Genomic DNA, 10,684 nt, shown 5'->3' on the forward strand with positions numbered 1-10,684 from the left:
CGCTGAGCACAACGTCCAATCAGCGTTGTTGCTAAACAGTGGAGCACGAGGACTAAAAGCAACCTCTTATTGGCTGCATTGGTAGGAACTTTTAAGAAGTTCAGGTTTTATTTAACATATTCCTTAATATTTTCCTAGTATTCGGGTAAGGAGGTATTTTAGCTCCGAAGGAGCTCAAGCTTTACAGAAAAGTGAAACAGCTGCTGGACCGTTTCTAATTGAGGTGAGCCGGGCTACTGACAGGTCCGTGAATTACCAGGAATCATTCAAATGTTAACCTATATTTGTGTTATGTTCTCTGTGAGATAAGCTTCATTCTCTGACCAATAGTTCGCAATTTGCTTAAAGTGCTTTGGGCATTACGTTATTATTAGAATGATTAGCATGCAAATCTTGTATAGCCCCCGGCACTGGCAGAGGCATCTAGCCTTAAATTGCTCTTTCACACTCATTCTCATTAGACTCTCTTTGGTTGCATCTTATTGCAAGGCCCATAATATACATAAATTACAGTCTGTATTTTCTGTGCTATGCAAGTGTAGCATAATGGGGAAGACCAGTGACACTGATGTGTATGTAAAACGGCCTAAAACCAGTGCTCAGGTAAGCCAGACATTAAAAGGGAAACACACCTTAAGTTTAAACATAAGTATTGCGTGCTGTACTGGAGGAGAGCTACAGGACCTCCGTTTTTCTTTCTTCAGTCAATTACCTCAAACTTCAAATGTTTATAAGCCACACATAAACATTTCCTCAATTAAAATGATGTAGTGTAAAATTATCACTTTTTCAATAATTAACTGCTGAATCTATGGAAATACATTATAGAAAATGTAGTTGAGTAATTGGGGGGGGGGGGGGGGGGGATTCAATAGAAAATGTCAAGTATTCTCTCGCTCCACTTTCTGAAGTCTGTTGTTTTCTCTTAAACACACATTTCTTGGGTTAGTGAGCCTGTACATGGTTTTATATTCAGGGTTTAGGTATTGAGAGTGTGCATATTTTATGAGCTATAGGCTATGTTTTCAAAAAATAATTGGTAAGTTGTTCAGTAAGAGTGTTGTGCTATTAATGTAATATGAAAAAAAAGTAAAAGATGGGGACCTTGCTCTCTCCTTGACCTTCCTGCAGCCTAAGATGAGAGATGTTACTTAGTTTGCTTTTGCTAAATGAAGTGCACATTAAAGCTGACTGATAAGGCTTATACTATATTGAATGTCATGGAAAACGTGAAAAAAATTCTCTATCTCATCCTCGGAAATATGCAACCATTAACTGGCATCGCTCACTCAGCATAATCGCTGCGTTAATTACATGTGTGACAAGCTGATGAGCACATCAGTGTCTGAAGGTAAATGAGAGTCACAAAGTCCTGTTAATACTAAACAAATTTGGCATTGCAGGTCTGAATCATTTCCTTATTGATTACTAGACTTTGTGTTCTATTTCACACTTGAATTAATGTCTCTCAGCTTTCCCACCACCCACCTCTCTCTCTCTCTAGCTGACTCCCTCTCCTTGTTTCCATCTCTCCCTGGCATGTGCTCCAGTTCATTATTTCTGTCATTTCTTGGTAATTTGGAGTTGGCTGTTTAAAACTTAGAGCCTCTTATTAAGTTTTGGCCATGGTGGATAAGAGGCAGGACTGTAAGAGCACAGAGATAAACTAATCATCTTAAAACCCTAATTATTAGTATCTTACTGTGACAGACTGTTTTTGCGAGGCAGCCAAATTGAGCCTCAAATGAGGAAAGGCATATCTGTGGAAGTGGTAATAATTTTAAGTCATCTCGATCTGGCTTGGTGTGGCAGAATTCATTAGTGCAGATTAGCACTGTGTGTACAAAGTAAATGAGATATCTAATAGCAAACGTGGAGGTCTGGGGACTCTTAATTTCCTCCCCAGTATGAGCGATGATGTTAAGAGGTGATTATATATATATTTTAACACTGTGTAGATTTGTCTGCTCCTTAGCCAAGCAGTTACACTAAACAGTGCCACTAAACTGTCGACCTCTCACCTCGCTCTGTACTTCAGCTGCAGAAAGGTGACAAAAATGAACCCCAAATCAGATTACACTGTGTTACTCTGATGCAGAGGCAAGCTGTTTTTTTCTGTGAGGATATGAAGGGAGTTAATTATGTGTGTAAGGAGAAGGTTGGGGAAAAAATAATAAGATTACAAAGAATAATTTGCTGATATAATTACACCAAAATTGGGTACACACAATCGTAAAATACATGTATTGCTTGACCTGGGTTAGCCAGTGAAATAAATCCTCCTTCTATAGCCTTTGTTAATTTGTTTTTATCATCTCCAAGTGGTGTTTGTGCAGGCAGTTCAATTTGCATGTGTAATTCCACTGTGCAAATTGACAACAAGTAGATAATTCGAGGAAATAGGCTGGTTGCAGGCCCCTGCTATCTTCCCATGCCTATTCATTTTGAGGAACCGCTGAGGCATGAAACTCATACATCAACTATTTCCTGACAACGCTTAGGCGTATTGTCCCCTAAAATGTCATTACAGCCATTATTTATGAAGCTAATTCATTTATTAAACCATATTTACTCTGACAGAATTTGTCACATTCTATCCATATCCTGAGCATTGCTTTTGAACATTGTCTCACAATGAGTATGTGCGAACACGTACGGCCTCACAAAGTTTTGTATCAGCCCAATTTGCCTCCATAATAGTTGGAATATTGCGACAGGAGTTCTGCGGTTTTTTGACTTTTAAGGGAAACTTTGCTAGAAGCTCGTACCGTGTGTCACAGAAGTCCTCTAAAAAGTACTTTGGTAATAGCTGACATCCCGCTTTGTGTTTTTGTCCTAATAGAGACGAGACTGCATGAACGTAATCAGATGGAATATTTTAGTAGCATTGATAAATCTGCCCTCTGACAGCCCCCTTCTTAAATGAGTATGTATTAGTCACTTTTAATGCATTGCAGTAAGGCTGAAGAGTTCTTACGTCAAGCCTCCTGGCCTGTTGCTGCTGACTTATGGATCTGTCAGTTTAGCGCCGCGTACTTCATGACAGTGTGGATAATTTGCAATTGTGAGCAATGAAGTAACACATAGGGGGGTCATAAATTTTAATGTTACATGTTCTCCCTGGATAATTCCGTCACACCATTCTCTCGTATCTCTTCCTTTGGACTTACCTGTCACCCAAAAGCACTTATCACAGCAGTGGCGATGAGTTGTGTTTGAACTGTTTTACAATATTGATTTGGAGGCATGACATTTTAATTAATACTGGGTGTTAGCTGTCATATAGGCCGCCAGCCTCATTGGTTAGAGTATGAGACAGGCGAGGTAGGGGCAACGGAGATAAGACTAAAGCACTTACAGTGAAAAGGCTGTAAAAAGGGATCAATGTGGAAAGAGAGAGACAGTCATGGGTTGAATTTAAGGTAGAAAAAACAGTAATATCTGCGCTCACTGTATTTCTGTCAAGGTCTATTCTCTCGCCAATAACACAAATCAGTGAGACACAGCGTGCCTTCTGTCTTCCACAGGTTGCAGAGTACATCGTGTTATTGGGAGTCTGTGTTGCCAGCAAACCCAGAGAGAGTCTGCGTGCTGAGAGACGACCAGGGGGAAATTAGGTAACTTTGTAGCACTCCATTGAACAGCAATAAGCTTTTAGGGCTTAGCAAGCATAAACACATTAAACTGATGAGATTCATCAGCACTCTTGTGTCAAATCTATCGTGCCCAAAGGCAGAGCTCAGCAGCAGCAAAGTGCAGAGAAAGAGAAGGGTTGGCGACAAACCAGTGCTGTTTCCTCTGGATGTTTGCTGGTTTATCCAAACAGAGTCAGGTGATCAGCTGGAACCTCAGAGTTTGATAATGATACACAGTGCTACCCCTGGAAGAGCAGAAATGTTTAGCCATTGTAGGGTCAGAACATTGGCTCGAATGATCAAAAGATTTATTTTTTTATGTTAATTCACCAGTTTACTATTTCATCATTAATTAGTCAGTTAATTACAAATGAAATACAGGGATTGGATCAAATATGAAAAAAAAAGTAGTAAAGTGTTTGCAAAAACCACCAGATACCAAAGTAGTTTCTTAAATTTGTTTACTTAAATTTACGATAAACCTTGCTGGTCAGAAATATTTCACACCAAAGAGTGCATACGCCAAATTTACAGCAACAAATACAAATACAGGTTGTTATATACCATGCAGATAAGAGCTGAACAAGAAACTACCTATCCATGTTCGTGTTTTTTTTACAGATGTATGATATTGTGAGTTTCCCTACGTACAGTACAAATACTGCATGTAAAATTTTGGTTTTCAGCTTAAAGCTTTGGTAAAAGAACAAAATATTGAGTATAATTAAATCTGTGTATGAACTATGTAATGACTAAAAAAATAATTATTTGCAAAAAAAAATCAAGTTAAATTCATAAAGCTTTACGAAATGACAAAAAAGATACATTTGCAACGTTAAGGTTGTGTTTCTAGCTGAATGAGACTTATCAGTTCACTCATTTCAGGGCAATAGTTGTTATAGATGTGCACCAGATTCAAACCTAGTTGGAACTGAATGCTGAACAGCATAGCGCTAAACATTAGCACATGTTCATTTGCAGCTAGTTCACCATATTTGGTATTTAATTGGTGTAATCTCAGAGCTGCAAAGCTGGAGGACCTTATGCTGATAAAATGATACATTTAAATTGAAATATTTCTTCTCAAAGGTAAGAAGGCCCTTCAACTTTATTTCACCATTTATCTGTTGTCTGTTCTTTTCCAAATCATTATAGCCTCTTGCCTTCTGGATAGTTTCACTGGAGGCAGCCAGATCGGCATGAAATTAGCTCAGTTTGAATCTTTATATGGTCCAATCAGATGAGCTGAGATTTAATCTTTGCTGGCCTGCCCTACCAGAGTCCGACCCCTCAGATGAAATGGACTACATATTCATAGGTTCACTTGCATGGTTGATTATAGCAGCATAAATGGAAGGTACAACCTCTCTTCTGTTTTTCTTTATTCCAATTTTCCTCTGTCTGAGAGTGAAGACTGAATATTAAATGTGCATTCCCCCTCACTGAATATGAGCAAATCACAATTTATGCAAACACACAGTGCACATCTGATCTCATTTTTGAAGTTGTGTCTTTTTTAAATATCCACATTTTAAAATCTACTGTATAATACACATAGAAGTGAGCGTTGTATTTATATCGAAATAGTTAGCATGCTCTCAGAGCTATTTACCCTGACATAAAATAATGTCTTGAAATAATGGGGGAATATTACCTGATGAATTAATTATGATGATAGCATCTAGGGTAGGAGGCTTAAATGCCATCTTAAATTACATGCAAACATTAGAAAACTTTCAACTTGTCTCATTTGCATGAAAGAGGCAAAACTATGCATAAATATAAAGGCTTCCATGGTGAAGGAGACCTATACTCACCAGGATGTAGAAATTAGAAATGACAGACACGATGATAGCATATGTATAAAAGCCTGTATGTATGTTTTTAAGTGTCTCATACATATGCATATATACACATACATATCACAAAGGTTATCGCTTATTATTTTAAAACTAAATTTGTTTTCCTAATGACGCTGTGGCAATTTTCCTATTGCTATGTTTGAATGTCAGAAGTGATTGTTTCCTGCACAGTTCTCAAATTTTAATTGACTTATTGCACAAATGGCAATTTAGAAACAGGAAATTAAAGTGGTTATTTCCCAGATAACAAATGAACTGAATCAAAATACTGATGTAACTCATTGCATTGTTTCGTTATGTGCACTGTGCAACAAAGTCGGATAAAAACATGTAAAAGAGGTTTGGTGGACGAGATCTGATGGGAGGATGTCTACCTAAGAATACACTGGAAATCCAACATATGAAGTGATTTCTAATCATGTTGTTTTCTAAATATGCCCTGCTGGTCTTCTTTTGTCATAATAAAATAAGGGTTTTGTTGGCAATTTTTTGGTCCAAGTCAATCTCTTTTACCTTTAGCTTCTCAAGCAGCTCTTCTACATTTGCTTATTGAAGCCACATGTGCTTCATTGTTAGAATATTTTAGATGCCTTGTATTTGTGTTACAGTAAAGAATGAATTCTTTCTTCTCTTTGTCTCTTTCCTTTTTTCCTCTTTCTTCCTCCCTTCCTTCACAAAAGAGTTCAGTACTAATTACGCTCACACACACCTGCAGTAAGTTCACAGGTAAGCTCTCCATCACGGCATCATGGCAAAAAAAGCCCCCATATTGTGGAAATCTCCTTCTCCTTGGAGAAAGAGAAGAGGAGAGAAAGTGGAAGAAGGAATGCCTTGCCTTCCTCATTACACTGCTGTCATTTACTCTTCATCCCCCGTACTCTTTAGTGGCATTAAGACGGGATGTAAATTTGACAGTTAACGCTGTTAGAAAATGGCTAGTTCAAGAAGGGCAGGAATTAGAGATGGGCATTAGGCGCTGATAAGCTCCTTTCCTCTGCCGCGGCGGCTGCTTAACATTCATGGGAAAGTCATCATCAAACAACGTTATCACAGCTCTGTTGACGGCTGAGGAACATCATCACTATGATAATTTTTTTTATAGCTGTGAGCCAAAAAAGCACTCTTTTATTTCAGCGGTTTGTTAATGAGATAGGAGCTTGTTGGTATGGGCAAATGCAAACTTGCCACTCTCCAGCATTTGTTTGAGTCCCCCCCACCAAACCTCCTCCTCCTCCCATGACTCCTGCTGCACACCCCCACTCCCCCTCCACACTGTTTAATGTTGCAGCGAAGAGGGGGGGGGGCATTTTTATGTACTCCTTTCGAAGTGCTCTGTGTACATTGCTGAAGGAGGGCCTTTATGTGTACCTTTGCAGATCAGTCGCTCAAAGAGAGGAAAACACGGTTATATCAACAAACACTCTCTCCTAACAGCCCTGTAGCTGGCACCTGTCACTCACCTGGGATTTAGCCATAGATCTGAATAGAGGGAGAATTTCGATAGTTATTGAAGCTGTGTAAACTCCCAGCAGCAATAACATATGACCAACCCTCCTATTAATGATGAAAAGGCTACTTAAAACTGTTGGATCTTGGGGCCTTTGGTAATTACAACTGTAAATCATTTCCATTGTTTCTTTCTATGTATTTATTGAGCTCCTAACAGTTCAGTTATGAGTAAGCTCAGATGATGATTTTTTTGTTTTGTTTTGGGTTTTTTGTGCTCAGCTACCAGTGGAGCAATGCACATGTGTGCTAGCTGCCAAAGCTAAGCAGCTTTCTTATGGATAGGGATAGAAACTGTGGGCTGTAGATACCAGAATCAGATTTTGGCTTTATCATTGTTTGTGTTTGTGGAGTGGGTTAAGAGAGATTTAATCTTTAGAAATCCTTACTGAGGGAGTTGAAAAATCATCTCTAGTTTGCTCTAATTACTTCTAAAAGTTTTGTTTGCACTGTAGTTAGCATGCAAAGGTGCGGTGATGTATAATGTAGTTGTAAAAGTTTATTAGGAAAGCTCAGATTTCAGAGAATAACTGTGATAAACAACATACAGCTTGGTCTTGGCTTTTGTGAGATGCCAATTTAGATATTTACTGTGAACGTGACCCAATATTATTCTGAGTGGAGACAAAACAGAAAACGTACATGCATATGTAACACTGGTAGTTGGATATTAAGTATGTCACTACTTTTCAGTGTTTTACCTGATTCAGAAATGTCTGCATGTATGACTGCAAAATTCGCATAGATGACACACTGTCAGTGTGTTTTAGTTCTCTCCAGGTGACGAGAACTTACTTTATGTGGAAAGAGCTGCAGTGCCTATTCAAGAAATGACATATATTCTGGCATCCAGCAGGAACATCTCAAAGCCAGGCAGAAGAAAGCAGTAGCAAACTACCTGTCTAGGTGACACAGTGGAGCTTCAGGTAATCATTATGGCAGATGTAAAAGTCAACACTTTCTGGCATAGAATTACACTAGACAGAGATTCTTGCATAAAATTTCACCATGCTGACTAAAATTCTTTGCTCTGAGGTGCCGTAGTGTTAAAAATGGCTTCTTTTTTTCCTTTTCTTTTTTTACACCAACTTCGTTATGAGAGTTGCATGGTGCTTCAGCCAATGAGACTTTGGCTAATGATGGGCAGAGTGACACTGTTATTGCATGATTTATATTTGGAAAGCTGTGCAAGAACTCAAAAAAATGTCCTCTCTCAGTATATTACAAATAGTACTGATTTTGGCAGTGTATGTCATATACTTTTAATTGTATAAATAGGTTATGAATAAGTCATGAAGATAGCTTTTTATATTTAGGACAAGTACAAATGACATGAAACCACCAAATAAACCCAAAGTGCAAAACACTAATTAATTGTGCAAATAAACGATCATTACTGCATCATTACTTGCTCACAGATGTTTTGATTCCAGTCTGAAAAGAAAGAAAAAAAACAGCTTAATGTTGGCGTTTGGTGAAATGTTGTTTATTCATTAATGTCTTTGTTTAGAAGGTGAATGAACTGAACTGCATTTTATTCCACTCTAATGAGTTTCATTGAACGATTGGTGTGAGAACTGACAAAGCCGCAGTGTATCTTTGTGTAGGTCAGCTTGTGCAGTTTGGAGCGGTTTTATTTTTCCGTGGAAAAATGAGTACGACGCAAATAAATCACAGATGTTTTGCAGTCTCTGGTGTCTCCGTCTTGAGACAATTGCAAAGCATTACGCGGGCCCTTTGTCAAGTTCATTCAGCAGCCCTGTGTGCTGTAAACCACCATTGCTTTGTGTGTAGCTGTGTTACTTTGTGCCACTTTTCAAATGTGGATAGATCTGTGTTAGCAACCCAGAACCACACAGAAAATAGATTTAATATTATAATCCAATGGGATTTGTTCCTTTGTGCTTTCTAATGTAAAAAATATATATCGCTAGATTAAATGAACCTTACAGTCGTTTCATATACTTAAATGTTTGTCATTGTCAAACCATTCAGAGCGACACACTTGCTGTCGGTGTACCAAAATTTTCACATGAAACCAAGAAAAAAACTCTAAAAGAAACATTTAGAGCTGCGTTGGAGGAGCTGGGGTTGAGTCTTTGGCTCGCTCGCTTGTAAACTCCTCATAACTAAGATACAGTTTGGGTTTCCTTATTTATGATAATGAAATGTAATTCCACCCTTTACTGACATGCAGCGCTCTTATACTCAGTAAATTATTCCCTTTTTACCCTTACCTCCATATTTTGAAGCCATTACTTAATCACATTGTCAAAATCCCCATTCCCTCTCATCAATCCCACACTGAGCTTTATTTGTGATCCTCTCTTTCTTTTGCCCTCACTCATTTTATTCACTCCATTTCTCTCGTTCAGTTTTGCTGCACATTGGTGTTTATTTTTTTCGAGGTTGACTGGATTACCCCTGCCGAAATAGCTGTTACTCAGATTTTAGGTCATCTACAAAATCCATTAGGGGGAAAATAACCCCGTTTTTTTTTTCCTACCATGCATATTGCTCTGCTGTTTCTCATCTTTTGGCTCCAGAGTTTTACAGTGATATAAGTCATCTCCCACAGTTTTGTCACCTTAGAAATTTAAGGTTATTGTGCTATCAAAGACAAATGTTTTTTTAAGAGAACAAGGCTATGTGATATATTAACAGCTCTAGCTCTTGTTCAGTATGGATACTGAAGTGTTTCACATTATTATCAATAACAGAAGCGCTGTATGAGAGCCAGCTGTAGCAGTTCTCATAATTCATAATATATTAATTTATAATTAGCCGGTTTAATGAAAGTGATATCGCAATATTAGCTATTAGGTGTACAGTTTCAACAGAAACAAATCTGCTCATTCAGTACAATAAAAGTGGCCACATGAAAGAAATAAAGTGAAGAAGCAAAGAGTATTGAAGCTAACGAAGTGTATTACACACTTATTAAAGTAATTTTCACTTTGCCTCCCAGACCTGGCCAAAAACACTTTCAAAATCTCATTGTACTCCAAGGTAGGCTATGCAGAGGTTTTTTCCCCCCCTTGTTAACTTTGAAGTAAGCTCAAAAACGTATAGGTAGACAGGGGTGGCATCAAATAATCAGCAACTTCAAAAAGCATGCTGCCACTTAGCACTCCTAAAGCTAATGTCCCCAAGACATTCAGAATGGAAATTATTCAAACTCATTTAGTGGCAGCAAATTGGTCTAAGTTCAATCAGAAAACAGACTGACACTGAACAAGAAGTGCAGCCTAATTATACTTGTTTGTCAAATGAAAATTTCATTTGGGCAGAAATGAAACCTTCGAGCAACTTCTTTTAAGGTGAGCTCCTAGTTGTATTATCAGCTAAATGCAGTAAAATCCATAATCATACGATGATAATGAAAATGGAGCCAATGTTAACATTCAGGCTTCCAATGCCCCGGGCATATGGCGATAAAAATTAAGTACCATAGTCCTCTGCCAGGCACGCTGACACCCGGGCTGGTCTTTAGCCTCTTAGATGCGTTTTTGCATTTTAAAAACTTTATCAAAGCACTGTTGCAATGTGGAAAATGTCAACGTGAAATGCACTGAAGGCAAATTGGAATTTCATTAATAGTAAAATTATTGCTTTTGACTGATGTATTACTATGCTTGTTAAAAGCTAGAGAGTGGAACGCTCGTCTGTCTGGTCGGCAGC

The 10,684-nt window shown here is 38.2% G+C and overlaps 1 long non-coding RNA gene across 1 annotated transcript; it reads left to right on the top strand.

Annotated features, from left to right (window-relative positions):
* Positions 1-17: 17 nt before the first annotated feature.
* Positions 18-6,892, top strand: LOC309720652. The gene is made up of 3 exons (XR_014280549.1): positions 18-223; positions 3,528-3,617; positions 4,791-6,892. It is a non-coding gene; the product is annotated as an uncharacterized lncRNA (long non-coding RNA).
* The last annotated feature ends 3,792 nt before the right edge of the window (positions 6,893-10,684 follow it).

Source organism: Aulonocara stuartgranti (genome assembly GCF_965226115.1).
Source record: "Aulonocara stuartgranti genome assembly, chromosome: 13".
Taxonomy (NCBI): domain Eukaryota; kingdom Metazoa; phylum Chordata; class Actinopteri; order Cichliformes; family Cichlidae; genus Aulonocara; species Aulonocara stuartgranti.